This window comes from Staurois parvus, unplaced genomic scaffold (genome assembly GCF_062004578.1).
Source record: "Staurois parvus isolate SC_StPar_1 unplaced genomic scaffold, SC_StPar_1.0 ptg000011l, whole genome shotgun sequence".
Taxonomy (NCBI): Eukaryota; Metazoa; Chordata; class Amphibia; order Anura; family Ranidae; genus Staurois; species Staurois parvus.
Genome location: NW_028317807.1, coordinates 21,637,265 through 21,661,389, shown reverse-complemented (window position 1 = coordinate 21,661,389; position 24,125 = coordinate 21,637,265). Strand labels below are relative to the sequence as shown.

Sequence of the window (24,125 nt, the reverse complement as noted above, 5' to 3'; positions counted from 1 at the left end):
AAAACCCAGAAAAGCCTAAGGGGGCATAGCTCAGTGGCAGAGCGTTCAACTGCAGATCGAGAGGTCTTCGGTTCAAATCCGGGTGCCCCCTCTACCTTTTGCCAAGAAAAAGGAAGCCGGCGAACGTGTTTTTCGATTCTCTCCGATGTGTTTAAAGAGATAGAACGAATAGAAAAAAAAAATGTAAAAAACGACAGAAAAGCCAAAGGGGGCATAGCTCAGTGGCAGAGCATTCGACTGCAGATCGAGAGGTCTTCGGTTCAAATCTGGGTGCCCCCTCTACATTTTGCCCAGAAAAGGGAAGCCGGCGAACGTGTTTTCCGATTCCCTCCGATGTGTTTAAAGAGATAGAACGAATAGAAAAAAAAAATGTAAAAAACGCCTGAAAAGCCAAAGGGGGCATAGCTCAGTGGCAGAGCATTCGACTGCAGATCGAGAGGTCTTCGGTTCAAATCCGGGTGCCCCCTCTACCTTTTGCCCAGAAAAGGGAAGCCGGCGAACGTGTTTGCCGATTCTCTCTGATGTGTTTAAAGAGCTAGAACGAATAGAAAAAAAAATGCAAAAAACGCCAGAAAAACTAAAGGAAGCATAGCTCAGTGGCAGAGCATTCGACTGCAGATCGAGAGGTCTTCGGTTCAAATCCGGGAGCCCCCTCTACCTTTTGCCCAGAAAAGGGAAGCCGGCGAACGTGTTTGCCGATTCTCTCCGATGTGTTTAAAGAGATAGAACGAATAGAAAAAAAAATGTAAAAAACACCACAAAAGCCTAAGGGGGCATAGCTCAGTGGCAGAGCATTCGACTGCAGATCGAGAGGTCTTCGGTTCAAATCCGGGTGCCCCTTCTACCTTTTGCCCAGAAAAGGGAAGCCGGCGACCGTGTTTGCCGATTCTCTCCGATGTGTTTAAAGAGATAGAACGAATAGAAAAAAAAAGAAAAAACCCAGAAAAGCCAAAGGGGGCATAGCTCAGTGGCAGAGCATTCAACTGCAGATCGAAAGGTCTTCGGTTCAAATCCGACAGCCCCCTCTACTTTTTGCCAAGAAAAAGGAAGCCGGCGAACGTGTTTTCCGATTCTCTCCGATGTGTTAAAAGAGATAGAACGAATAGAAAAAAAAAATGTAAAAAACGCCTGAAAAACCAAAGGGGGCATAGCTCAGTGGCAGAGCATTCGACTGCAGATCGAGAGGTCTTCGGTTCAAATCCGGGTACCCCCTCTACATTTTGCCCAGAAAAGGGAAGCCGGCGAACGTGTTTGCCGACTCTCTCCGATGTGTTTAAAGAGATAGAACAAATAGAAAAAAAATGAAAAAAACCCAGAAAAGCCGAAGGGGGCATAGCTCAGTGGCAGAGCATTTGACTGCAGATCGAGAGGTCTTCGGTTCAAATCTGGGTGCCCCCTTTACATTTTGCCCAGAAAAGGGAAGCCGGCGAACGTGTTTGCCGATTCTCTCCGATGTGTTTAAAGAGCTAGACAGAATAGAAAAAAAAAATGTAAAAAACGCCAGAAAAGCTAAAGGGGGCATAGCTCAGTGGTGGGGCATTCGACTGCAGATCGAGAGGTCTTCGGTTCAAATCCGGGTACCCTCTCTACCTTTTGCCCAGAAAAGGGAAGCCGGCGAACGTGTTTGCCGATTCCCTCTGATGTGTTTAAAGAGATAGAACGAATAGAAAAAAAAAGAAAAAAACCCAGAAAAGCCAAAGGGGGCATAGCTCAGTGGCAGAGCATTCGACTGCAGATCGAGAGGTCGTCAGTTCAAATCCGGGTGCCCCCTCTACCTTTTGCCAAGAAAAAGGAAGCCGGCGAACGTGTTTGCCGATTCTCTCCGATGTGTTTAAAGAGATAGAACGAATAGAAAAAAAAAAATGTAAAAAACGCCAGAAAAGCCTAAGGGGGCAGAGCATTCGACTGCAGATCGAGAGGTCTTCGGTTCAAATCCGGGTGCCCCCTCTACCTTTTGCCCAGAAAAGGGAAGCCGGCGAACGTGTTTGCCGATTCCATCCGATGTGTTTAAAGAGATAGAACGAATAGAAAAAAAAAATGTAAAAAACGCCTGAAAAGCCAAAGGTGGCACAGCTCAGTGGCAGAGCATTCGACTGCAGATCGAGAGGTCTTCGGTTCAAATCCGGGTGCCCCCTCTACATTTTGCCCAGAAAAGGGAAGCCGGCGAACGTGTTTGCCGATTCTCTCCTATGTGTTTAAAGAGATAGAACAAATAGAAAAAAAATTAAAAAAAACCCAGAAAAGCCAAAGGGGGCATAGCTCAGTGGCAGAGCATTAGACTGCAGATCAAGAGGTCTTCGGTTCAAATCCGGGTGCCCCCTCTACCTTTTGCCCAGAAAAGGGAAGCCGGCGAACGTGTTTGCCAATTCTCTCCGATGTGTTTAAAGAGCTAGACCGAATAGAAAAAAAAAATGTAAAAAACGCCAGAAAAGTTAAAGGGGGCATAGCTCAGTGGCAGAGCATTTGACTGCAGATCGAGAGGTCTTCGGTTCAAATCCGCGTGCCCCCTCTACATTTTGCCCAGAAAAGGGAAGCCGGCGAACGTGTTTTCCGATTCCCTCCGATGTGTTTAAAGAGATAGAACGAATAGAAAAAAAAAATGTAAAAAACGGCTGAAAAGCCAAAGGGGGCATAGCTCAGTGGCAGAGCATTCGACTGCAGATCGAGAGGTCTTCGGTTCAAATCCGGGTGCCCCCTCTACCTTTAGCCCAGAAAAGGGAAGCCGGCGAACGTGTTTGCCGATTCTCTCCGATGTGTTTAAAGAGCTAGAACGAATAGAAAAAAAAAATGTAAAAAACGCCAGAAAAACTAAAGGGGGCATAGCTCAGTGGCAGAGCATTCGACTGCAGATCGAGAGGTCTTCGGTTCAAATCCGGGAGCCCCCTCTACCTTTTGCCCAGAAAAGGGAAGCCGGCGAACGTGTTTTCCGATTCCCTCCGATGTGTTTAAAGAGATAGAACGAATAGAAAAAAAAAATGTAAAAAACGCCTGAAAAGCCAAAGGGGGCATAGCTCAGTGGCAGAGCATTCGACTGCAGATCGAGAGGTCTTCGGTTCAAATCCGGGTGCCCCCTCTACCTTTTGCCCAGAAAAGGGAAGCCGGCGAACGTGTTTGCCGATTCTCTCCGATGTGTTTAAAGAGCTAGAACGAATAGAAAAAAAAATGTAAAAAACGCTAGAAAAACTAAAGGAGGCATAGCTCAGTGGCAGAGCATTCGACTGCAGATCGAGAGGTCTTCGGTTCAAATCCGGGAGCCCCCTCTACCTTTTGCCCAGAAAAGGGAAGCCGGCGAACGTGTTTGCCGATTCTCTCCGATGTGTTTAAAGAGATAGAACGAATAGAAAAAAAAATGTAAAAAACACCACAAAAGCCTAAGGGGGCATAGCTCAGTGGCAGAGCATTCGACTGCAGATCGAGAGGTCTTCGGTTCAAATCCGGGTGCCCCTTCTACCTTTTGCCCAGAAAAGGGAAGCCGGCGACCGTGTTTGCCGATTCTCTCCGATGTGTTTAAAGAGATAGAACGAATAGAAAAAAAAAGAAAAAACCCAGAAAAGCCAAAGGGGGCATAGCTCAGTGGCAGAGCATTCAACTGCAGATCGAAAGGTCTTCGGTTCAAATCCGACAGCCCCCTCTACTTTTTGCCAAGAAAAAGGAAGCCGGCGAACGTGTTTTCCGATTCTCTCCGATGTGTTAAAAGAGATAGAACGAATAGAAAAAAAAAATGTAAAAAACGCCTGAAAAACCAAAGGGGGCATAGCTCAGTGGCAGAGCATTCGACTGCAGATCGAGAGGTCTTCGGTTCAAATCCGGGTACCCCCTCTACATTTTGCCCAGAAAAGGGAAGCCGGCGAACGTGTTTGCCGACTCTCTCCGATGTGTTTAAAGAGATAGAACAAATAGAAAAAAAATGAAAAAAACCCAGAAAAGCCGAAGGGGGCATAGCTCAGTGGCAGAGCATTTGACTGCAGATCGAGAGGTCTTCGGTTCAAATCTGGGTGCCCCCTTTACATTTTGCCCAGAAAAGGGAAGCCGGCGAACGTGTTTGCCGATTCTCTCCGATGTGTTTAAAGAGCTAGACAGAATAGAAAAAAAAAATGTAAAAAACGCCAGAAAAGCTAAAGGGGGCATAGCTCAGTGGTGGGGCATTCGACTGCAGATCGAGAGGTCTTCGGTTCAAATCCGGGTACCCTCTCTACCTTTTGCCCAGAAAAGGGAAGCCGGCGAACGTGTTTGCCGATTCCCTCTGATGTGTTTAAAGAGATAGAACGAATAGAAAAAAAAAGAAAAAAACCCAGAAAAGCCAAAGGGGGCATAGCTCAGTGGCAGAGCATTCGACTGCAGATCGAGAGGTCGTCAGTTCAAATCCGGGTGCCCCCTCTACCTTTTGCCAAGAAAAAGGAAGCCGGCGAACGTGTTTGCCGATTCTCTCCGATGTGTTTAAAGAGATAGAACGAATAGAAAAAAAAAAATGTAAAAAACGCCAGAAAAGCCTAAGGGGGCAGAGCATTCGACTGCAGATCGAGAGGTCTTCGGTTCAAATCCGGGTGCCCCCTCTACCTTTTGCCCAGAAAAGGGAAGCCGGCGAACGTGTTTGCCGATTCCATCCGATGTGTTTAAAGAGATAGAACGAATAGAAAAAAAAAATGTAAAAAACGCCTGAAAAGCCAAAGGTGGCACAGCTCAGTGGCAGAGCATTCGACTGCAGATCGAGAGGTCTTCGGTTCAAATCCGGGTGCCCCCTCTACATTTTGCCCAGAAAAGGGAAGCCGGCGAACGTGTTTGCCGATTCTCTCCTATGTGTTTAAAGAGATAGAACAAATAGAAAAAAAATTAAAAAAAACCCAGAAAAGCCAAAGGGGGCATAGCTCAGTGGCAGAGCATTAGACTGCAGATCAAGAGGTCTTCGGTTCAAATCCGGGTGCCCCCTCTACCTTTTGCCCAGAAAAGGGAAGCCGGCGAACGTGTTTGCCAATTCTCTCCGATGTGTTTAAAGAGCTAGACCGAATAGAAAAAAAAAATGTAAAAAACGCCAGAAAAGTTAAAGGGGGCATAGCTCAGTGGCAGAGCATTTGACTGCAGATCGAGAGGTCTTCGGTTCAAATCCGCGTGCCCCCTCTACATTTTGCCCAGAAAAGGGAAGCCGGCGAACGTGTTTTCCGATTCCCTCCGATGTGTTTAAAGAGATAGAACGAATAGAAAAAAAAAATGTAAAAAACGGCTGAAAAGCCAAAGGGGGCATAGCTCAGTGGCAGAGCATTCGACTGCAGATCGAGAGGTCTTCGGTTCAAATCCGGGTGCCCCCTCTACCTTTAGCCCAGAAAAGGGAAGCCGGCGAACGTGTTTGCCGATTCTCTCCGATGTGTTTAAAGAGCTAGAACGAATAGAAAAAAAAAATGTAAAAAACGCCAGAAAAACTAAAGGGGGCATAGCTCAGTGGCAGAGCATTCGACTGCAGATCGAGAGGTCTTCGGTTCAAATCCGGGAGCCCCCTCTACCTTTTGCCCAGAAAAGGGAAGCCGGCGAACGTGTTTTCCGATTCCCTCCGATGTGTTTAAAGAGATAGAACGAATAGAAAAAAAAAATGTAAAAAACGCCTGAAAAGCCAAAGGGGGCATAGCTCAGTGGCAGAGCATTCGACTGCAGATCGAGAGGTCTTCGGTTCAAATCCGGGTGCCCCCTCTACCTTTTGCCCAGAAAAGGGAAGCCGGCGAACGTGTTTGCCGATTCTCTCCGATGTGTTTAAAGAGCTAGAACGAATAGAAAAAAAAATGTAAAAAACGCTAGAAAAACTAAAGGAGGCATAGCTCAGTGGCAGAGCATTCGACTGCAGATCGAGAGGTCTTCGGTTCAAATCCGGGAGCCCCCTCTACCTTTTGCCCAGAAAAGGGAAGCCGGCGAACGTGTTTGCCGATTCTCTCCGATGTGTTTAAAGAGATAGAACGAATAGAAAAAAAAATGTAAAAAACACCACAAAAGCCTAAGGGGGCATAGCTCAGTGGCAGAGCATTCGACTGCAGATCGAGAGGTCTTCGGTTCAAATCCGGGTGCCCCCTCTACCTTTTGCCCAGAAAAGGGAAGCCGGCGACCGTGTTTGCCGATTCTCTCCGATGTGTTTTAAGAGATAGAACGAATAGAAAAAAAAAGAAAAAACCCAGAAAAGCCAAAGGGGGCATAGCTCAGTGGCAGAGCATTCAACTGCAGATCGAAAGGTCTTCGGTTCAAATCCGACAGCCCCCTCTACTTTTTGCCAAGAAAAAGGAAGCCGGCGAACGTGTTTTCCGATTCTCTCCGATGTGTTAAAAGAGATAGAACGAATAGAAAAAAAAAATGTAAAAAACGCCTGAAAAACCAAAGGGGGCATAGCTCAGTGGCAGAGCATTCGACTGCAGATCGAGAGGTCTTCGGTTCAAATCCGGGTACCCCCTCTACATTTTGCCCAGAAAAGGGAAGCCGGCGAACGTGTTTGCCGACTCTCTCCGATGTGTTTAAAGAGATAGAACAAATAGAAAAAAAATGAAAAAAACCCAGAAAAGCCAAAGGGGGCATAGCTCAGTGGCAGAGCATTTGACTGCAGATCGAGAGGTCTTCGGTTCAAATCTGGGTGCCCCCTTTACATTTTGCCCAGAAAAGGGAAGCCGGCGAACGTGTTTGCCGATTCTCTCCGATGTGTTTAAAGAGCTAGACAGAATAGAAAAAAAAAATGTAAAAAACGCCAGAAAAGCTAAAGGGGGCATAGCTCAGTGGTGGGGCATTCGACTGCAGATCGAGAGGTCTTCGGTTCAAATCCGGGTACCCTCTCTACCTTTTGCCCAGAAAAGGGAAGCCGGCGAACGTGTTTGCCGATTCCCTCTGATGTGTTTAAAGAGATAGAACGAATAGAAAAAAAAAGAAAAAAACCAAGAAAAGCCAAAGGGGGCATAGCTCAGTGGCAGAGCATTCGACTGCAGATCGAGAGGTCTTCGGTTCAAATCCGGGTGCCCCCTCTACCTTTTGCCAAGAAAAAGGAAGCCGGCGAACGTGTTTTCCGATTCTCTCCGATGTGTTAAAAGAGATAGAACGAATAGAAAAAAAAAATGTAAAAAACGCCCAAAAAACCAAAGGGGGCATAGCTCAGTGGCAGAGCATTCGACTGCAGATCGAGAGGTCTTCGGTTCAAATCCGGGTACCCCCTCTACATTTTGCCCAGAAAAGGGAAGCCGGCGAACGTGCTTGCCGACTCTCTCCGATGTGTTTAAAGAGATAGAACAAATAGAAAAAAAATGAAAAAAACCCAGAAAAGCCGAAGGGGGCATAGCTCAGTGGCAGAGCATTCGACTGCAGATCAAGAGGTCTTCGGTTCAAATCTGGGTGCCCCCTCTACATTTTGCCCAGAAAAGGGAAGCCGGCGAACGTGTTTGCCGATTCTCTCCGATGTGTTTAAAGAGCTAGACAGAATAGAAAAAAAAAATGTAAAAAACGCCAAAAAAGCTAAAGGGGGCATAGCTCAGTGGCGGGGCATTCGACTGCAGATCGAGAGGTCTTCGGTTCAAATCCGCGTGCCCCCTCTACATTTTGCCAAGAAAAAGGAAGCCGGCGAACGTGTTTTTCGATTCTCTCTGATGTGTTTAAAGAGATAGAACGAATAGAAAAAAAAAATGTAAAAAACAACAGAAAAGCCAAAGGGGGCATAGCTCAGTGGCAGAGCATTCGACTGCAGATCGAGAGGTCTTCGGTTCAAATCCGGGTGCCCCCTCTACATTTTGCCCAGAAAAGGGAAGCCGGCGAACGTGTTTTCCGATTCCCTCCGATGTGTTTAAAGAGATAGAACGAATAGAAAAAAAAAATGTAAAAAACCTCTGAAAAGCCAAAGGGGGCATAGCTCAGTGGCAGAGCATTCGACTGCAGATCGAGAGGTCTTCGGTTCAAATCCGGGTGCCCCCTCTACCTTTTGCCAAGAAAAAGGAAGCCGGCGAACGTGTTTTTCGAATCTCTCCGATGTGTTTAAAGAGATAGAACGAATAGAAAAAAAAATGTAAAAAACGCCAGAAAAACTAAAGGGGGCATAGCTCAGTGGCAGAGCATTCGACTGCAGATCGCGAGGTCTTCGGTTCAAATCCGGGTGCCCCCTCGACCTTTTGCCCAGAAAAGGGAAGCCGGCGAACTTGTTTGCCGATTCTCTCCGATGTGTTTAAAGAGCTAGAACGAATAGAAAAAAAAATGTAAAAAACGCCAGAAAAACTAAAGGGGGCATAGCTCAGTGGCAGAGCATTCGACTGCAGATCGAGAGGTCTTCGGTTCAAATCCGGGTGCCCCCTCTACCTTTTGCCAAGAAATAGGAAGCCGGCGAACGTGTTTTTCGATTCTCTCCGATGTGTTTAAAGAGATAGAACGAATAGAAAAAAAAAATGTAAAAAACGACAGAAAAGCCAAAGGGGGCATAGCTCAGTGGCAGAGCATTCGACTGCAGATCGAGAGGTCTTCGGTTCAATTCCGGGTGCCCCCTCTACCCTTTGCCCAGAAAAGGGAAGCCGGCGAACGTGTTTGCCGATTCTCTCCGATGTGTTTAAAGAGATAGTACGAATAGAAAAAAAAAATGTAAAAAACACCAGAAAAGCCAAAGGGGGCATAGCTCAGTGGCAGAGCATTCAACTGCAGATCGAGAGGTCTTCGGTTCAAATCCAGGTGCCCCCTCTACATTTTGCCCAGAAAAGGGAAGCCGGCGAACGTGTTTGCCGATTCTCTCCGATGTGTTTAAAGAGATAGAACGAATAGAAAAAAAATGAAAAAAAACCCAAGAAAAGCAGAAGGGGGAATAGCTCAGTGGCAGAGCATTCGACTGCAGATCGAGAGGTCTTCGGTTCAATTCCGGGTGCCCCCTCTACATTTTGCACAGAAAAGGGAAGCCGGCGAACGTGTTTGCCGATTCTCTCTGATGTGTTTAAAGAGATAGAACGAATAGAAAAAAAAAGAAAAAAACCTAGAAAAGCCGAAGGGGGCATAGCTCAGTGGCAGAGCATTCGACTGCAGATCAAGAGGTCTTCGGTTCAAATCTGGGTGCCCCCTCTACATTTTGCCCAGAAAAGGGAAGCCGGCGAACGTGTTTGCCGATTCTCTCCGATGTGTTTAAAGAGCTAGACAGAATAGAAAAAAAAAATGTAAAAAACGCCAAAAAAGCTAAAGGGGGCATAGCTCAGTGGCGGGGCATTCGACTGCAGATCGAGAGGTCTTCGGTTCAAATCCGCGTGCCCCCTCTACATTTTGCCAAGAAAAAGGAAGCCGGCGAACGTGTTTTTCGATTCTCTCTGATGTGTTTAAAGAGATAGAACGAATAGAAAAAAAAAATGTAAAAAACAACAGAAAAGCCAAAGGGGGCATAGCTCAGTGGCAGAGCATTCGACTGCAGATCGAGAGGTCTTCGGTTCAAATCCGGGTGCCCCCTCTACATTTTGCCCAGAAAAGGGAAGCCGGCGAACGTGTTTTCCGATTCCCTCCGATGTGTTTAAAGAGATAGAACGAATAGAAAAAAAAAATGTAAAAAACCTCTGAAAAGCCAAAGGGGGCATAGCTCAGTGGCAGAGCATTCGACTGCAGATCGAGAGGTCTTCGGTTCAAATCCGGGTGCCCCCTCTACCTTTTGCCAAGAAAAAGGAAGCCGGCGAACGTGTTTTTCGAATCTCTCCGATGTGTTTAAAGAGATAGAACGAATAGAAAAAAAAATGTAAAAAACGCCAGAAAAACTAAAGGGGGCATAGCTCAGTGGCAGAGCATTCGACTGCAGATCGCGAGGTCTTCGGTTCAAATCCGGGTGCCCCCTCGACCTTTTGCCCAGAAAAGGGAAGCCGGCGAACTTGTTTGCCGATTCTCTCCGATGTGTTTAAAGAGCTAGAACGAATAGAAAAAAAAATGTAAAAAACGCCAGAAAAACTAAAGGGGGCATAGCTCAGTGGCAGAGCATTCAACTGCAGATCGAGAGGTCTTCGGTTCAAATCCGGGTGCCCCCTCTACCTTTTGCCAAGAAATAGGAAGCCGGCGAACGTGTTTTTCGATTCTCTCCGATGTGTTTAAAGAGATAGAACGAATAGAAAAAAAAAATGTAAAAAACGACAGAAAAGCCAAAGGGGGCATAGCTCAGTGGCAGAGCATTCGACTGCAGATCGAGAGGTCTTCGGTTCAATTCCGGGTGCCCCCTCTACCCTTTGCCCAGAAAAGGGAAGCCGGCGAACGTGTTTGCCGATTCTCTCCGATGTGTTTAAAGAGATAGTACGAATAGAAAAAAAAAATGTAAAAAACACCAGAAAAGCCAAAGGGGGCATAGCTCAGTGGCAGAGCATTCAACTGCAGATCGAGAGGTCTTCGGTTCAAATCCAGGTGCCCCCTCTACATTTTGCCCAGAAAAGGGAAGCCGGCGAACGTGTTTGCCGATTCTCTCCGATGTGTTTAAAGAGATAGAACGAATAGAAAAAAAATGAAAAAAAAACCAAGAAAAGCAGAAGGGGGAATAGCTCAGTGGCAGAGCATTCGACTGCAGATCGAGAGGTCTTCCGTTCAATTCCGGGTGCCCCCTCTACATTTTGCACAGAAAAGGGAAGCCGGCGAACGTGTTTGCCGATTCTCTCTGATGTGTTTAAAGAGATAGAACGAATAGAAAAAAAAAGAAAAAAACCCAGAAAAGCCAAAGGGGGCATAGCTCAGTGGCAGAGCATTCAACTGCAGATCGAGAGGTCTTCGGTTCAAATCCGGGTGCCCCCTCTACCTTTTGCCAAGAAAACGGAAGCCGGAGAACGTGTTTTTCGAATCTCTCTGATGTGTTTAAAGAGATAGAACGAATAGAAAAAAAAATGTAAAAAACGCCAGAAAAACTAAAGGGGGCATAGCTCAGTGGCAGAGCATTCGACTGCAGATCGCGAGGTCTTCGGTTCAAATCCGGGTGCCCCCTCACCTTTTTGCCCAGAAAAGGGAAGCCGGCGAACGTGTTTGCCGATTCTCTCCGATGTGTTTAAAGAGCTAGAACGAATAGAAAAAAAAATGTAAAAAACGCCAGAAAAACTAAAGGGGGCATAGCTCAGTGGCAGAGCATTCGACTGCAGATCGAGAGGTCTTCGGTTCAAATCTGGGTGCCCCCTCTACATTTTGCCCAGAAAAGGGAAGCCGGCGAACGTGTTTGCCGATTCTCTCCGATGTGTTTAAAGAGCTAGACAGAATAGAAAAAAAAAATGTAAAAAACGCCAAAAAAGCTAAAGGGGGCATAGCTCAGTGGCGGGGCATTCGACTGCAGATCGAGAGGTCTTCGGTTCAAATCCGCGTGCCCCCTCTACATTTTGCCAAGAAAAAGGAAGCCGGCGAACGTGTTTTTCGATTCTCTCCGATGTGTTTAAAGAGATAGAACGAATAGAAAAAAAAAATTTAAAAAACGACAGAAAAGCCAAAGGGGGCATAGCTCAGTGGCAGAGCATTCGACTGCAGATCGAGAGGTCTTCGGTTCAAATCCGGGTGCCCCCTCTACATTTTGCCCAGAAAAGGGAAGCCGGCGAACGTGTTTTCCGATTCCCTCCGATGTGTTTAAAGAGATAGAACGAATAGAAAAAAAAAATGTAAAAAACGCCTGAAAAGCCAAAGGGGGCATAGCTCAGTGGCAGAGCATTCGACTGCAGATCGAGAGGTCTTCGGTTCAAATCCGGGTGCCCCCTCTACCTTTTGCCCAGAAAAGGGAAGCCGGCGAACGTGTTTGCCGATTCTCTCCGATGTGTTTAAAGAGCTAGAACGAATAGAAAAAAAAAGAAAAAAACCCAGAAAAACCAAAGGGGGCATAGCTCAGTGGCAGAGCATTCAACTGCAGATCGAGAGGTCTTCGGTTCAAATCCGGGTGCCCCCTCTACCTTTTGCCAAGAAAAAGGGAAGCCGGCGAACGTGTTTGCCGATTCTCTCCGATGTGTTTAAAGAGATAGAACGAATAGAAAAAAAAAAATGTAAAAAACGCCAGAAAAGCCTAAGGGGGCATAGCTCAGTGGCAGAGCATTCGACTGCAGATCGAGAGGTCTTTGGTTCAAATCCGGGTGCCCCCTCTACCTTTTGCCCAGAAATGGGAAGCCGGTGAACGTGTTTGCCGATTCTCTCTGATGTGTTTAAAGAGATAGAACTAATAGAAAAAAAAAGAAAAAACCCAGAAAAGCAAAAGGGGGCATAGCTCAGTGGCAGAGCATTCAACTGCAGATCGAGAGGTCTTCGGTTCAAATCCGGGTGCCCCCTCTACTTTTTGCCAAGAAAAAGGAAGGTGGCGAACGTGTTTGCCAATTCTCTCCGATGTGTTTAAAGAGCTAGAACGAATAGAAAAAAAAAATGTAAAAAACGCCAGAAAAACTAAAGGGGGCATAGCTCAGTGGCAGAGCATTCGACTGCAGATTGAGAGGTCTTCGGTTCAAATCCGGGTGCCCCCTCTACCTTTTGCCCAGAAAAGGGAAGCCGGCGAACGTGTTTGCCGATTCTCTCTGATGTGTTTAAAGAGATAGAACGAATAGAAAAAAAAAGAAAAAAACCCAGAAAAGCCTAAGGGGGCATAGCTCAGTGGCAGAGCGTTCAACTGCAGATCAAGAGGTCTTCGGTTCAAATCCGGGTGCCCCCTCTACCTTTTGCCAAGAAAAAGGAAGCCGGCGAACGTGTTTTTCGATTCTCTCCGATGTGTTTAAAGAGATAGAACGAATAGAAAAAAAAAATGTAAAAAACGACAGAAAAGCCAAAGGGGGCATAGCTCAGTGGCAGAGCATTCGACTGCAGATCGAGAGGTCTTCGGTTCAAATCTGGGTGCCCCCTCTACATTTTGCCCAGAAAAGGGAAGCCGGCGAACGTGTTTTCCGATTCCCTCCGATGTGTTTAAAGAGATAGAACGAATAGAAAAAAAAAATGTAAAAAACGCCTGAAAAGCCAAAGGGGGCATAGCTCAGTGGCAGAGCATTCGACTGCAGATCGAGAGGTCTTCGGTTCAAATCCGGGTGCCCCCTCTACCTTTTGCCCAGAAAAGGGAAGCCGGCGAACGTGTTTGCCGATTCTCTCCGATGTGTTTAAAGAGCTAGAACGAATAGAAAAAAAAATGTAAAAAACGCCAGAAAAACTAAAGGAAGCATAGCTCAGTGGCAGAGCATTCGACTGCAGATCGAGAGGTCTTCGGTTCAAATCCGGGAGCCCCCTCTACCTTTTGCCCAGAAAAGGGAAGCCGGCGAACGTGTTTGCCGATTCTCTCCGATGTGTTTAAAGAGATAGAACGAATAGAAAAAAAAATGTAAAAAACACCACAAAAGCCTAAGGGGGCATAGCTCGGGGGCATAGCTCAGTGGCAGAGCATTCGACTGCAGATCGAGAGGTCTTCGGTTCAAATCCGGGTGCCCCCTCTACCTTTTGCCCAGAAAAGGGAAGCCGGCGACCGTGTTTGCCGATTCTCTATGATGTGTTTAAAGAGATAGAACGAATAGAAAAAAAAAGAAAAAACCCAGAAAAGCCAAAGGGGGCATAGCTCAGTGGCAGAGCATTCAACTGCAGATCGAAAGGTCTTCGGTTCAAATCCGACAGCCCCCTCTACTTTTTGCCAAGAAAAAGGAAGCCGGCGAACGTGTTTTCCGATTCTCTCCGATGTGTTAAAAGAGATAGAACGAATAGAAAAAAAAAATGTAAAAAACGCCTGAAAAACCAAAGGGGGCATAGCTCAGTGGCAGAGCATTCGACTGCAGATCGAGAGGTCTTCGGTTCAAATCCGGGTACCCCCTCTACATTTTGCCCAGAAAAGGGAAGCCGGCGAACGTGTTTGCCGACTCTCTCCGATGTGTTTAAAGAGATAGAACAAATAGAAAAAAAATGAAAAAAACCCAGAAAAGCCGAAGGGGGCATAGCTCAGTGGCAGAGCATTTGACTGCAGATCGAGAGGTCTTCGGTTCAAATCTGGGTGCCCCTTTACATTTTGCCTAGAAAAGGGAAGCCGGCGAACGTGTTTGCCGATTCTCTCCGATGTGTTTAAAGAGCTAGACAGAATAGAAAAAAAAAATGTAAAAAACGCCAGAAAAGCTAAAGGGGGCATAGCTCAGTGGTGGGGCATTCGACTGCAGATCGAGAGGTCTTCGGTTCAAATCCGGGTACCCTCTCTACCTTTTGCCCAGAAAAGGGAAGCCGGCGAACGTGTTTGCCGATTCCCTCTGATGTGTTTAAAGAGATAGAACGAATAGAAAAAAAAAGAAAAAAACCCAGAAAAGCCAAAGGGGGCATAGCTCAGTGGCAGAGCATTCGACTGCAGATCGAGAGGTCGTCGGTTCAAATCCGGGTGCCCCCTCTACCTATTGCCAAGAAAAAGGAAGCCGGCGAACGTGTTTGCCGATTCTCTCCGATGTGTTTAAAGAGATAGAACGAATAGAAAAAAAAAAATGTAAAAAACGCCAGAAAAGCCTAAGGGGGCATAGCATTCGACTGCAGATCGAGAGGTCTTCGGTTCAAATCCGGGTGCCCCCTCTACCTTTTGCCCAGAAAAGGGAAGCCGGCGAACGTGTTTGCCGATTCCATCCGATGTGTTTAAAGAGATAGAACGAATAGAAAAAAAAAATGTAAAAAACGCCTGAAAAGCCAAAGGTGGCACAGCTCAGTGGCAGAGCATTCGACTGCAGATCGAGAGATCTTCGGTTCAAATCCGGGTGCCCCCTCTACATTTTGCCCAGAAAAGGGAAGCCGGCGAACGTGTTTGCCGATTCTCTCCTATGTGTTTAAAGAGATAGAACAAATAGAAAAAAAATTAAAAAAAACCCAGAAAAGCCAAAGGGGGCATAGCTCAGTGGCAGAGCATTAGACTGCAGATCAAGAGGTCTTCGGTTCAAATCCGGGTGCCCCCTCTACCTTTTGCCCAGAAAAGGGAAGCCGGCGAACGTGTTTGCCAATTCTCTCCGATGTGTTTAAAGAGCTAGACCGAATAGAAAAAAAAAATGTAAAAAACGCCAGAAAAGTTAAAGGGGGCATAGCTCAGTGGCAGAGCATTCGACTGCAGATCGAGAGGTCGTCGGTTCAAATCCGGGTGCCCCCTCTACCTTTTGCCAAGAAAAAGGAAGCCGGCGAACGTGTTTTCCGATTCTCTCCGATGTGTTAAAAGAGATAGAACGAATAGAAAAAAAAAATGTAAAAAACGCCCAAAAAACCAAAGGGGGCATAGCTCAGTGGCAGAGCATTCGACTGCAGATCGAGAGGTCTTCGGTTCAAATCCGGGTACCCCCTCTACATTTTGCCCAGAAAAGGGAAGCCGGCGAACGTGCTTGCCGACTCTCTCCGATGTGTTTAAAGAGATAGAACAAATAGAAAAAAAATGAAAAAAACCCAGAAAAGCCGAAGGGGGCATAGCTCAGTGGCAGAGCATTCGACTGCAGATCGAGAGGTCTTCGGTTCAAATCTGGGTGCCCCCTCTACATTTTGCCCAGAAAAGGGAAGCCGGCGAACGTGTTTGCCGATTCTCTCCGATGTGTTTAAAGAGCTAGACAGAATAGAAAAAAAAAATGTAAAAAACGCCAAAAAAGCTAAAGGGGGCATAGCTCAGTGGCGGGGCATTCGACTGCAGATCGAGAGGTCTTCGGTTCAAATCCGCGTGCCCCCTATACATTTTGCCAAGAAAAAAGAAGCCGGCGAACGTGTTTTTCGATTCTCTCTGATGTGTTTAAAGAGATAGAACGAATAGAAAAAAAAAATGTAAAAAACAACAGAAAAGCCAAAGGGGCCATAGCTCAGTGGCAGAGCATTCGACTGCAGATCGAGAGGTCTTCGGTTCAAATCCGGGTGCCCCCTCTACATTTTGCCCAGAAAAGGGAAGCCGGCGAACGTGTTTTCCGATTCCCTCCGATGTGTTTAAAGAGATAGAACGAATAGAAAAAAAAAATGTAAAAAACGCCTGAAAAGCCAAAGGGGGCATAGCTCAGTGGCAGAGCATTCGACTGCAGATCGAGAGGTCTTCGGTTCAAATCCGGGTGCCCCCTCTACCTTTTGCCAAGAAAAAGGAAGCCGGCGAACGTGTTTTTCGAATCTCTCCGATGTGTTTAAAGAGATAGAACGAATAGAAAAAAAAATGTAAAAAACGCCAGAAAAACTAAAGGGGGCATAGCTCAGTGGCAGAGCATTCGACTGCAGATCGCGAGGTCTTCGGTTCAAATCCGGGTGCCCCCTCGACCTTTTGCCCAGAAAAGGGAAGCCGGCGAACTTGTTTGCCGATTCTCTCCGATGTGTTTAAAGAGCTAGAACGAATAGAAAAAAAAATGTAAAAAACGCCAGAAAAACTAAAGGGGGCATAGCTCAGTGGCAGAGCATTCGACTACAGATCGAGAGGTCTTCGGTTCAAATCCGCGTGCCCCCTCTACCTTTTGCCAAGAAATAGGAAGCCGGCGAACGTGTTTTTCGATTCTCTCCGATGTGTTTAAAGAGATAGAACGAATAGAAAAAAAAAATGTAAAAAACGACAGAAAAGCCAAAGGGGGCATAGCTCAGTGGCAGAGCATTCGACTGCAGATCGAGAGGTCTTCGGTTCAATTCCGGGTGCCCCCTCTACCCTTTGCCCAGAAAAGGGAAGCCGGCGAACGTGTTTGCCGATTCTCTCCGATGTGTTTAAAGAGATAGTACGAATAGAAAAAAAAAATGTAAAAAACACCAGAAAAGCCAAAGGGGGCATAGCTCAGTGGCAGAGCATTCGACTGCAGATCGAGAGGTCTTCGGTTCAAATCCGGGTGCCCCCTCTACCTTTTGCCCAGAAAAGGGAAGCCGGCGAACGTGTTTGCCGATTCTCTCTGATGTGTTTAAAGAGATAGAACGAATAGAAAAAAAAAGAAAAAAACCCAGAAAAGCCTAAGGGGGCATAGCTCAGTGGCAGAGCGTTCAACTGCAGATCGAGAGGTCTTCGGTTCAAATCCGGGTGCCCCCTCTATCTTTTGCCCAGAAAAGGGAAGCCGGCGAACGTGTTTGCCGACTCTCTCCGATGTGTTTAAAGAGCTAGAACGAATAGAAAAAAAAAATGTAAAAAACGCGAGAAAAACTAAAGGGGGCATAGCTCAGTGGCAGAGCATTCGACTGCAGATCGCAAGGTCTTCGGTTCAAATCCGGGTGCCCCCTCTACCTTTTGCCCAGAAAAGGGAAGCCGGCGAACGTGTTTGCCGATTCTCTCCGATGTGTTTAAAGAGCTAGAACGAATAGAAAAAAAAATGTAAAAAACGCCAGAAAAACTAAAGGGGGCATAGCTCAGTGGCAGAGCATTCGACTGCAAATCGAGAGGTCTTCGGTTCAAATCCAGGTGCCCCCTCTACCCTTTGCCCAGAAAAGGGAAGCCGGCGAACGTGTTTGCCGATTCTCTCCGATGTGTTTAAAGAGATAGTACGAATAGAAAAAAAAAATGTAAAAAACCCCTGAAAAGCCAAAGGGGGCATAGCTCAGTGGCAGAGCATTCAACTGCAGATCGAGAGGTCTTCGGTTCAAATCCAGGTGCCCCCTCTACATTTTGCCCAGAAAAGGGAAGCCGGCGAACGTGTTTGCCGATTCTCTCCGATGTGTTTAAAGAGATAGAACGAATAGAAAAAAAATGAAAAAAAAACCAAGAAAAGCAGAAGGGGGAATAGCTCAGTGGCAGAGCATTCGACTGCAGATCGAGAGGTCTTCCGTTCAATTCCGGGTGCCCCCTCTACATTTTGCACAGAAAAGGGAAGCCGGCGAACGTGTTTGCCGATTCTCTCTGATGTGTTTAAAGAGATAGAACGAATAGAAAAAAAAAGAAAAAAACCCAGAAAAGCCAAAGGGGGCATAGCTCAGTGGCAGAGCATTCAACTGCAGATCGAGAGGTCTTCGGTTCAAATCCGGGTGCCCCCTCTACCTTTTGCCAAGAAAACGGAAGCCGGAGAACGTGTTTTTCGAATCTCTCCGATGTGTTTAAAGAGATAGAACGAATAGAAAAAAAAATGTAAAAAACGCCAGAAAAACTAAAGGGGGCATAGCTCAGTGGCAGAGCATTCGACTGCAGATCGCGAGGTCTTCGGTTCAAATCCGGGTGCCCCCTCACCTTTTTGCCCAGAAAAGGGAAGCCGGCGAACGTGTTTGCCGATTCTCTCCGATGTGTTTAAAGAGCTAGAACGAATAGAAAAAAAAATGTAAAAAACGCCAGAAAAACTAAAGGGGGCATAGCTCAGTGGCAGAGCATTTGACTGCAGATCGAGAGGTCTTCGGTTCAAATCAGGGTGCCCCCTCTACCTTTTGCCAAGAAATAGGAATCCGGCGAACGTGTTTTTCGATTCTCTCCGATGTGTTTAAAGAGATAGAACGAATAGAAAAATAAATGTAAAAAATGACAGAAAAGCCAAAGGGGGCATAGCTCAGTGGCAGAGCATTCGACTGCAGATCGAGAGGTCTTCGGTTCAAATCCAGGTGCCCCCTCTACCCTTTGCCCAGAAAAGGGAAGCCGGCGAACGTGTTTGCCTATTCTCTCCGATGTGTTTAAAGAGATAGAACGAATAGAAAAAAAAATGTAAAAAACGCTAGAAAAACCAAAGGGGGCATAGCTCAGTGGCAGAGCATTCGACTGCAGATCGAGAGGTCTTCGGTTCAAATCCGCGTGCCCCCTCTACTTTTTGCCCAGAAAAGGGAAGCCGGCGAACGTGTTTGCCGATTCTCTCCGATGTGTTTAAAGAGATAGAACGAATAGAAAAAAAAAGAAAAAAACCCAGAAAAGCCAAAGGGGGCATAGCTCAGTGGCAGAGCATTCGACTGCAGATCGAGAGGTCTTCGGTTCAAATCCGGTTGCCCCCTCTACCTTTTGCCAAGAAAAAGGAAGCCGGCGAACGTGTTTGACGATTCTCTCCGATGTGTTTAAAGAGATAGAACGAATAGAAAAAAAAAAATGTAAAAAACGCCAGAAAAGCCTAAGGGGGCATAGCTCAGTGGCAGAGCATTCGACTGCAGATCGAGAGGTCTTCGGTTCAAATCCGGGTGCCCCCTCTACCTTTTGCCCAGAAAAGGGAAGCCGGCGAACGTGTTTGCCGATTCCCTCCGATGTGTTTAAAGAGATAGAACGAATAGAAAAAAAAAATGTAAAAAACGCCTGAAAAGCCAAAGGGGGCATAGCTCAGTGGCAGAGCATTAGACTGCAGATCGAGAGGTCTTCGGTTCAAATCCGGGTGCCCCCTCTACCTTTTGCCCAGAAAAGGGAAGCCGGCGAACGTGTTTGCCGATTCTCTCTGATGTGTTTAAAGAGCTAGACCGAATAGAAAAAAAAAATGTAAAAAACGCCAGAAAAGCTAAAGGGGGCATAGCTCAGTGGCAGAGCATTCGACTGCAGATCGAGAGGTCTTCGGTTCAAATCCGCGTGCCCCCTCTACTTTTTGCCAAGAAAAAGGAAGCCGGCGAACGTGTTTTCCGATTCTCTCCGATGTGTTAAAAGAGATAGAACGAATAGAAAAAAAAAATGTAAAAAACGCCTGAAAAACCAAAGGGGGCATAGCTCAGTGGCAGAGCATTCGACTGCAGATCGCGAGGTCTTCGGTTCAAATCCGGGTGCCCCCTCGACCTTTTGCCCAGAAAAGGGAAGCCGGCGAACGTGTTTGCCGATTCTCTCCGATGTGTTTAAAGAGCTAGAACGAATAGAAAAAAAAATGTAAAAAACGCCAGAAAAACTAAAGGGGGCATAGCTCAGTGGCAGAGCATTCGACTGCAGATCGAGAGGTCTTCGGTTCAAATCCGGGTGCCCCCTCTACCTTTTGCCAAGAAATAGGAAGCCGGCGAACGTGTTTTTCGATTCTCTCCGATGTGTTTTAAGAGATAGAACGAATAGAAAAAAAAAATGTAAAAAACGTCAGAAAAGCCAAAGGGGGCATAGCTCAGTGGCAGAGCATTCGACTGCAGATTGAGAGGTCTTCGGTTCAAATCCAGGTGCCCCCTCTACCCTTTGCCCAGAAAAGGGAAGCCGGCGAACGTGTTTGCCGATTCTCTCCAATGTGTTTAAAGAGATAGTACATATAGAAAAAAAAAATGTAAGAAAAGCCAAAGGGGGCATAGCTCAGTGGCAGAGCATTCGACTGCAGATCGAGAGGTCTTCGGTTCAAATCCGGGTGCCCCCTCTACATTTTGCCCAGAAAAGGGAAGCCGGCGAACGTGTTTGCCAATTCTCTCTGATGTGTTTAAAGAGATAGAACGAATAGAAAAAAAAAGAAAAAAACCCAGAAAAGCCAAAGGGGGCATAGCTCAGTGGCAGAGCATTCGACTGCAGATCGAGAGGTCTTCGGTTCAAATCCGGGTGCCCCCTCTACCTTTTGCCCAGAAAAGGGAAGCCGGCGAACGTGTTTTTCGAATCTCTCCGATGTGTTTAAAGAGATAGAACGAATAGAAAAAAAAATGTAAAAAACGCCAGAAAAACTAAAGGGGGCATAGCTCAGTGGCAGAGCATTCGACTGCAGATCGCGAGGTCTTCGGTTCAAATCCGGGTGCCCCCTCGACCTTTTGTCCAGAAAAGGGAAGCCGGCGAACGTGTTTGCCGATTCTCTCCGATGTGTTTAAAGAGCTAGAACGAATAGAAAAAAAAATGTAAAAAACGCCAGAAAAACTAAAATGGGCATAGCTCAGTGGCAGAGCATTCGACTGCAGATCGAGAGGTCTTCGGTTCAAATCCGGGTGCCCCCTCTACCTTTTGCCAAGAAATAGGAAGCCGGCGAACGTGTTTTTCGATTCTCTCCGATGTGTTTAAAGAGATAGAACGAATAGAAAAAAAAAATGTAAAAAACGACAGAAAAGCCAAAGGGGGCATAGCTCAGTGGCAGAGCATTCGACTGCAGATCGAGAGGTCTTCGGTTCAATTCCAGGTGCCCCCTCTACCCTTTGCCCAGAAAAGGGAAGCCGGCGAACGTGTTTGCCGATTCTCTCCGATGTGTTTAAAGAGATAGTACGAATAGAAAAAAAAAATGTAAAAAACGCCAGAAAAGCCAAAGGGGGCATAGCTCAGTGGCAGAGCATTCAACTGCAGATCGAGAGGTCTTCGGTTCAAATCCAGGTGCCCCCTCTACATTTTGCCCAGAAAAGGGAAGCTGGCGAACGTGTTTGCCGATTCTCTCCGATGTGTTTAAAGAGATAGAACAAATAGAAAAAAAATGAAAAAAACCAAGAAAAGCAGAAGGGGGTATAGCTCAGTGGCAGAGCATTCGACTGCAGATCGAGAGGTCTTCGGTTCAAATCCGGGTGCCCCCTCTACCTTTTGCCCAGAAAAGGGAAGCCGGCGAACGTGTTTGCCGATTCTCTCCGATGTGTTTAAAGAGCTAGAACGAATAGAAAAAAAAATGTAAAAAACGCCAGAAAAACAAAAGGGGGCGTAGCTCAGTGGCAGAGCATTCGACTGCAGATTGAGAGGTCTTCGGTTCAAATCCGGGTGCCCCCTCTACCTTTTGCCCAGAAAAGGGAAGCCGGCGAACGTGTTTGCCGATTCTCTCTGATGTGTTTAAAGAGATAGAACGAATAGAAAAAAAAAGAAAAAAACCCAGAAAAGCCAAAGGGGGCATAGCTCAGTGGCAGAGCATTCAACTGCAGATCGAGAGGTCTTCGGTTCAAATCCGGGTGCCCCCTCTACCTTTTGCCAAGAAAAAGGAAGCCGGCGAACGTGATTTTCGAATCTCTCCGATGTGTTTAAAGAGATAGAACGAATAGAAAAAAAAAATGTAAAAAACGACAGAAAGCCAAAGGGGGCATAGCTCAGTGGCAGAGCATTCGACTGCAGATCGAGAGGTCTTCGGTTCAAATCCAGGTGCCCCCTCTACCTTTTCCCAGAAAAGGGAAGCCGGCGAACGTGTTTGCCGATTCTCTCCGATGTGTTTAAAGAGATAGTACGAATAGAAAAAAAAAATGTGAAATACGCCAGAAAAGCCAAAGGGGGCATAGCTCAGTGGCAGAGCATTCGACTGCAGATCGAGAGGTCTTCGGTTCAAATCCGGGTGCCCCCTCTACATTTTGCCCAGAAAAGGGAAGCCGGCGAACGTGTTTGCCGATTCTCTCCGATGTGTTTAAAGAGATAGAACAAATAGAAAAAAAATGAAAAAAAACCAAGAAAAGAAGAAGAGGGTATAGCTCAGTGGCAGAGCATTTGACTGCAGATCGAGAGGTCTTCGGTTCAAATCCGGGTGCCCCCTCTACCTTTTGCCAAGAAAAAGGAAGCCGGCGAACGTGTTTTTCGATTCTCTCCGATGTGTTTAAAGAGATAGAACGAATAGAAAAAAAAAATGTAAAAAACGACAAAAAAGCCAAAGATGGTATAGCTCAGTGGCAGAGCATTCAACTGCAGATCGAGAGGTCTTCGGTTCAAATCCGGGTGCCACCTCTACATTTTACCAAGAAAAGGGAAGCCGGCGAACGTGTTTGCCGATTCTCTCCGATGTGTTTAAAGAGATAGAACGAATAGAAAAAAAAAATGTAAAAAACGCCAGAAAGGCCTAAGGGGGCATAGCTCAGTGGCAGAGCATTCGACTGCAGATCAAGAGGTCTTCGGTTCAAATCCGGGTGCCCCCTCTACCTTTTGCCCAGAAAAGGGAAGCCGGCGATCGTGTTTGCCGATTCTCTCCAATGTGTTTAAAGCGATAGAACGAATAGAAAAAAAAATGTAAAAAACGCTAGAAAAACCAAACGGGGCATAGCTCAGTGGCAGAGCATTCGACTGCAGATCGAGAGGTCTTCGGTTCAAATCCGGGTGCCCCCTCTACCTTTTGCCCAGAAAAGGGAAGCCGGCGAACGTGTTTGCCGATTCTCTCCGATGTGTTTAAAGAGATAGTACGAATAGAAAAAAAAAATGTAAAAAACGCCAGAAAAGCCAAAGGGGGCATAGCTCAGTGGCAGAGCATTCGACTGCAGATCGAGAGGTCTTCGGTTCAAATCCGGGTGCCCCCTCTACATTTTGCCCAGAAAAGGGAAGCCGGCGAACGTGTTTGCCGATTCTCTCCGATGTGTTTAAAGAGATAGAACAAATAGAAAAAAAATGAAAAAAAAAAAGAAAAGACGAAGGGGGTATAGCTCAGTGGCAGAGCATTCGACTGCAGATCGAGAGGTCTTCGGTTCAAATCCGGGTGCCCCCTCTACCTTTTGCCCAGAAAAGGGAAGCCGGCGAACGTGTTTGCCGATTCTCTCCCATGTGTTTAAAGAGCTAGAACGAATAGAAAAAAAAAATGTAAAAAAGCCAGAAAAACTAAAGGGGGCATAGCTCAGTGGCAGAGCATTCGACTGCAGATCGAGAGGTCTTCGGTTCAAATTCGGGAGCCCCCTCTACCTTTTGCCCAGAAAAGGGAAGCCGACGAACTTGTTTGCCGATTCTCTCTGATGTGTTTAAAGAGATAGAACGAATAAAAAAAAAAGAAAAAAACCTAGAAAAGCCTAAGGGGGCATAGCTCAGTGGCAGAGCATTCGACTGCAGATCGAGAGGTCTTCGGTTCAAATCCGGGTGCCACCTCTACCTTTTGCCCAGAAAAGGGAAGCCGGCGAACGTGTTTGCCGATTCTCTATGATGTGTTTAAAGAGATAGTACGAATAGAAAAAAAAAGAAAAAAACCAAGAAAAGCCAAAGGGGGCATAGCTCAGTGGCAGAGCATTCAACTGCAGATCGAGAGGTCTTCAGTTCAAATCCGGGTGCCCCTCTACCTTTTGCCAAGAAAAAGGAAGCCGGCGAACGTGTTTTTCGATTCTCTCCGATGTGTTTAAAGAGATAGAACGAATAGAAAAAAAAAAATGTAAAAAAACGACAGAAAAGCCAAAGGGGGCATAGCTCAGTGGCAGAGCATTCGACTGCAGATCGAGAGGTCTTCGGTTCAAATCCGGGTGCCCCCTCTACCTTTTGCCCAGAAAAGGGAAGCCGGCGAACGTGTTTGCCGATTCTCTCCGATGTGTTTAAAGAGATAGAACAAATAGAAAAAAAAAGAAAAAAAACCAAGAAAAGCTGAAGGGGGTATAGCTCAGTGGCAGAGCATTCGACTGCAGATCGAGAGATCTTCGGTTCAAATCCGGCTGCCCCCTCTACATTTTGCCCAGAAAAGGGAAGCCGGCGAACGTGTTTGCCGATTCTCTCCGATGTGTTTAAAGAGCTAGAACGAATAGAAAAAAAAATGTAAAAAACGCCAGAAAAACTAAAGGGGGCATAGCTCAGT

At 46.4% G+C, this 24,125-nt stretch overlaps 46 non-coding genes across 46 annotated transcripts; all 46 read left to right on the top strand.

Annotated features, from left to right (window-relative positions):
• The first annotated feature begins 395 nt into the window (after positions 1-395).
• TRNAC-GCA (transfer RNA cysteine (anticodon GCA)) lies at positions 396-467 on the top strand. The gene has a single exon. It is a non-coding gene; the product is annotated as a tRNA-Cys (tRNA).
• Positions 468-769: 302 nt separating this feature from the next.
• Positions 770-841, top strand: TRNAC-GCA (transfer RNA cysteine (anticodon GCA)). Its single transcript has one exon. It is a non-coding gene; the product is annotated as a tRNA-Cys (tRNA).
• Positions 842-2,625: 1,784 nt separating this feature from the next.
• On the top strand, positions 2,626-2,697 carry TRNAC-GCA (transfer RNA cysteine (anticodon GCA)). The gene has a single exon. It is a non-coding gene; the product is annotated as a tRNA-Cys (tRNA).
• Positions 2,698-3,001: 304 nt separating this feature from the next.
• TRNAC-GCA (transfer RNA cysteine (anticodon GCA)) lies at positions 3,002-3,073 on the top strand. The gene has a single exon. It is a non-coding gene; the product is annotated as a tRNA-Cys (tRNA).
• A 302-nt stretch (positions 3,074-3,375) lies between these two features.
• On the top strand, positions 3,376-3,447 carry TRNAC-GCA (transfer RNA cysteine (anticodon GCA)). The gene has a single exon. It is a non-coding gene; the product is annotated as a tRNA-Cys (tRNA).
• A 1,784-nt stretch (positions 3,448-5,231) lies between these two features.
• On the top strand, positions 5,232-5,303 carry TRNAC-GCA (transfer RNA cysteine (anticodon GCA)). Its single transcript has one exon. It is a non-coding gene; the product is annotated as a tRNA-Cys (tRNA).
• Positions 5,304-5,607: 304 nt separating this feature from the next.
• On the top strand, positions 5,608-5,679 carry TRNAC-GCA (transfer RNA cysteine (anticodon GCA)). Its single transcript has one exon. It is a non-coding gene; the product is annotated as a tRNA-Cys (tRNA).
• A 302-nt stretch (positions 5,680-5,981) lies between these two features.
• Positions 5,982-6,053, top strand: TRNAC-GCA (transfer RNA cysteine (anticodon GCA)). Its single transcript has one exon. It is a non-coding gene; the product is annotated as a tRNA-Cys (tRNA).
• Positions 6,054-6,911: 858 nt separating this feature from the next.
• On the top strand, positions 6,912-6,983 carry TRNAC-GCA (transfer RNA cysteine (anticodon GCA)). Its single transcript has one exon. It is a non-coding gene; the product is annotated as a tRNA-Cys (tRNA).
• A 677-nt stretch (positions 6,984-7,660) lies between these two features.
• Positions 7,661-7,732, top strand: TRNAC-GCA (transfer RNA cysteine (anticodon GCA)). Its single transcript has one exon. It is a non-coding gene; the product is annotated as a tRNA-Cys (tRNA).
• A 116-nt stretch (positions 7,733-7,848) lies between these two features.
• On the top strand, positions 7,849-7,920 carry TRNAC-GCA (transfer RNA cysteine (anticodon GCA)). The gene has a single exon. It is a non-coding gene; the product is annotated as a tRNA-Cys (tRNA).
• Positions 7,921-8,222: 302 nt separating this feature from the next.
• TRNAC-GCA (transfer RNA cysteine (anticodon GCA)) lies at positions 8,223-8,294 on the top strand. Its single transcript has one exon. It is a non-coding gene; the product is annotated as a tRNA-Cys (tRNA).
• Positions 8,295-8,410: 116 nt separating this feature from the next.
• Positions 8,411-8,482, top strand: TRNAC-GCA (transfer RNA cysteine (anticodon GCA)). Its single transcript has one exon. It is a non-coding gene; the product is annotated as a tRNA-Cys (tRNA).
• Positions 8,483-9,346: 864 nt separating this feature from the next.
• TRNAC-GCA (transfer RNA cysteine (anticodon GCA)) lies at positions 9,347-9,418 on the top strand. The gene has a single exon. It is a non-coding gene; the product is annotated as a tRNA-Cys (tRNA).
• Positions 9,419-9,534: 116 nt separating this feature from the next.
• Positions 9,535-9,606, top strand: TRNAC-GCA (transfer RNA cysteine (anticodon GCA)). Its single transcript has one exon. It is a non-coding gene; the product is annotated as a tRNA-Cys (tRNA).
• Positions 9,607-10,096: 490 nt separating this feature from the next.
• TRNAC-GCA (transfer RNA cysteine (anticodon GCA)) lies at positions 10,097-10,168 on the top strand. Its single transcript has one exon. It is a non-coding gene; the product is annotated as a tRNA-Cys (tRNA).
• A 1,238-nt stretch (positions 10,169-11,406) lies between these two features.
• Positions 11,407-11,478, top strand: TRNAC-GCA (transfer RNA cysteine (anticodon GCA)). The gene has a single exon. It is a non-coding gene; the product is annotated as a tRNA-Cys (tRNA).
• A 116-nt stretch (positions 11,479-11,594) lies between these two features.
• On the top strand, positions 11,595-11,666 carry TRNAC-GCA (transfer RNA cysteine (anticodon GCA)). Its single transcript has one exon. It is a non-coding gene; the product is annotated as a tRNA-Cys (tRNA).
• Positions 11,667-11,969: 303 nt separating this feature from the next.
• On the top strand, positions 11,970-12,041 carry TRNAC-GCA (transfer RNA cysteine (anticodon GCA)). The gene has a single exon. It is a non-coding gene; the product is annotated as a tRNA-Cys (tRNA).
• A 300-nt stretch (positions 12,042-12,341) lies between these two features.
• Positions 12,342-12,413, top strand: TRNAC-GCA (transfer RNA cysteine (anticodon GCA)). Its single transcript has one exon. It is a non-coding gene; the product is annotated as a tRNA-Cys (tRNA).
• A 489-nt stretch (positions 12,414-12,902) lies between these two features.
• TRNAC-GCA (transfer RNA cysteine (anticodon GCA)) lies at positions 12,903-12,974 on the top strand. The gene has a single exon. It is a non-coding gene; the product is annotated as a tRNA-Cys (tRNA).
• Positions 12,975-13,289: 315 nt separating this feature from the next.
• On the top strand, positions 13,290-13,361 carry TRNAC-GCA (transfer RNA cysteine (anticodon GCA)). The gene has a single exon. It is a non-coding gene; the product is annotated as a tRNA-Cys (tRNA).
• An 857-nt stretch (positions 13,362-14,218) lies between these two features.
• On the top strand, positions 14,219-14,290 carry TRNAC-GCA (transfer RNA cysteine (anticodon GCA)). Its single transcript has one exon. It is a non-coding gene; the product is annotated as a tRNA-Cys (tRNA).
• Positions 14,291-14,956: 666 nt separating this feature from the next.
• Positions 14,957-15,028, top strand: TRNAC-GCA (transfer RNA cysteine (anticodon GCA)). The gene has a single exon. It is a non-coding gene; the product is annotated as a tRNA-Cys (tRNA).
• Positions 15,029-15,893: 865 nt separating this feature from the next.
• Positions 15,894-15,965, top strand: TRNAC-GCA (transfer RNA cysteine (anticodon GCA)). Its single transcript has one exon. It is a non-coding gene; the product is annotated as a tRNA-Cys (tRNA).
• A 302-nt stretch (positions 15,966-16,267) lies between these two features.
• TRNAC-ACA (transfer RNA cysteine (anticodon ACA)) lies at positions 16,268-16,339 on the top strand. Its single transcript has one exon. It is a non-coding gene; the product is annotated as a tRNA-Cys (tRNA).
• Positions 16,340-16,455: 116 nt separating this feature from the next.
• Positions 16,456-16,527, top strand: TRNAC-GCA (transfer RNA cysteine (anticodon GCA)). Its single transcript has one exon. It is a non-coding gene; the product is annotated as a tRNA-Cys (tRNA).
• A 116-nt stretch (positions 16,528-16,643) lies between these two features.
• TRNAC-GCA (transfer RNA cysteine (anticodon GCA)) lies at positions 16,644-16,715 on the top strand. The gene has a single exon. It is a non-coding gene; the product is annotated as a tRNA-Cys (tRNA).
• A 301-nt stretch (positions 16,716-17,016) lies between these two features.
• On the top strand, positions 17,017-17,088 carry TRNAC-GCA (transfer RNA cysteine (anticodon GCA)). Its single transcript has one exon. It is a non-coding gene; the product is annotated as a tRNA-Cys (tRNA).
• A 115-nt stretch (positions 17,089-17,203) lies between these two features.
• On the top strand, positions 17,204-17,275 carry TRNAC-GCA (transfer RNA cysteine (anticodon GCA)). The gene has a single exon. It is a non-coding gene; the product is annotated as a tRNA-Cys (tRNA).
• A 1,049-nt stretch (positions 17,276-18,324) lies between these two features.
• On the top strand, positions 18,325-18,396 carry TRNAC-GCA (transfer RNA cysteine (anticodon GCA)). The gene has a single exon. It is a non-coding gene; the product is annotated as a tRNA-Cys (tRNA).
• Positions 18,397-18,511: 115 nt separating this feature from the next.
• On the top strand, positions 18,512-18,583 carry TRNAC-GCA (transfer RNA cysteine (anticodon GCA)). Its single transcript has one exon. It is a non-coding gene; the product is annotated as a tRNA-Cys (tRNA).
• A 113-nt stretch (positions 18,584-18,696) lies between these two features.
• On the top strand, positions 18,697-18,768 carry TRNAC-GCA (transfer RNA cysteine (anticodon GCA)). Its single transcript has one exon. It is a non-coding gene; the product is annotated as a tRNA-Cys (tRNA).
• Positions 18,769-18,885: 117 nt separating this feature from the next.
• Positions 18,886-18,957, top strand: TRNAC-GCA (transfer RNA cysteine (anticodon GCA)). Its single transcript has one exon. It is a non-coding gene; the product is annotated as a tRNA-Cys (tRNA).
• Positions 18,958-19,261: 304 nt separating this feature from the next.
• TRNAC-GCA (transfer RNA cysteine (anticodon GCA)) lies at positions 19,262-19,333 on the top strand. The gene has a single exon. It is a non-coding gene; the product is annotated as a tRNA-Cys (tRNA).
• A 303-nt stretch (positions 19,334-19,636) lies between these two features.
• On the top strand, positions 19,637-19,708 carry TRNAC-GCA (transfer RNA cysteine (anticodon GCA)). Its single transcript has one exon. It is a non-coding gene; the product is annotated as a tRNA-Cys (tRNA).
• A 295-nt stretch (positions 19,709-20,003) lies between these two features.
• On the top strand, positions 20,004-20,075 carry TRNAC-GCA (transfer RNA cysteine (anticodon GCA)). The gene has a single exon. It is a non-coding gene; the product is annotated as a tRNA-Cys (tRNA).
• Positions 20,076-20,188: 113 nt separating this feature from the next.
• Positions 20,189-20,260, top strand: TRNAC-GCA (transfer RNA cysteine (anticodon GCA)). The gene has a single exon. It is a non-coding gene; the product is annotated as a tRNA-Cys (tRNA).
• Positions 20,261-20,750: 490 nt separating this feature from the next.
• TRNAC-GCA (transfer RNA cysteine (anticodon GCA)) lies at positions 20,751-20,822 on the top strand. Its single transcript has one exon. It is a non-coding gene; the product is annotated as a tRNA-Cys (tRNA).
• A 301-nt stretch (positions 20,823-21,123) lies between these two features.
• Positions 21,124-21,195, top strand: TRNAC-GCA (transfer RNA cysteine (anticodon GCA)). Its single transcript has one exon. It is a non-coding gene; the product is annotated as a tRNA-Cys (tRNA).
• Positions 21,196-21,682: 487 nt separating this feature from the next.
• TRNAC-GCA (transfer RNA cysteine (anticodon GCA)) lies at positions 21,683-21,754 on the top strand. Its single transcript has one exon. It is a non-coding gene; the product is annotated as a tRNA-Cys (tRNA).
• A 115-nt stretch (positions 21,755-21,869) lies between these two features.
• Positions 21,870-21,941, top strand: TRNAC-GCA (transfer RNA cysteine (anticodon GCA)). The gene has a single exon. It is a non-coding gene; the product is annotated as a tRNA-Cys (tRNA).
• Positions 21,942-22,806: 865 nt separating this feature from the next.
• On the top strand, positions 22,807-22,878 carry TRNAC-GCA (transfer RNA cysteine (anticodon GCA)). Its single transcript has one exon. It is a non-coding gene; the product is annotated as a tRNA-Cys (tRNA).
• A 113-nt stretch (positions 22,879-22,991) lies between these two features.
• On the top strand, positions 22,992-23,063 carry TRNAC-GCA (transfer RNA cysteine (anticodon GCA)). The gene has a single exon. It is a non-coding gene; the product is annotated as a tRNA-Cys (tRNA).
• Positions 23,064-23,362: 299 nt separating this feature from the next.
• TRNAC-GCA (transfer RNA cysteine (anticodon GCA)) lies at positions 23,363-23,434 on the top strand. The gene has a single exon. It is a non-coding gene; the product is annotated as a tRNA-Cys (tRNA).
• Positions 23,435-23,736: 302 nt separating this feature from the next.
• On the top strand, positions 23,737-23,808 carry TRNAC-GCA (transfer RNA cysteine (anticodon GCA)). Its single transcript has one exon. It is a non-coding gene; the product is annotated as a tRNA-Cys (tRNA).
• Positions 23,809-24,125: the final 317 nt, after the last annotated feature.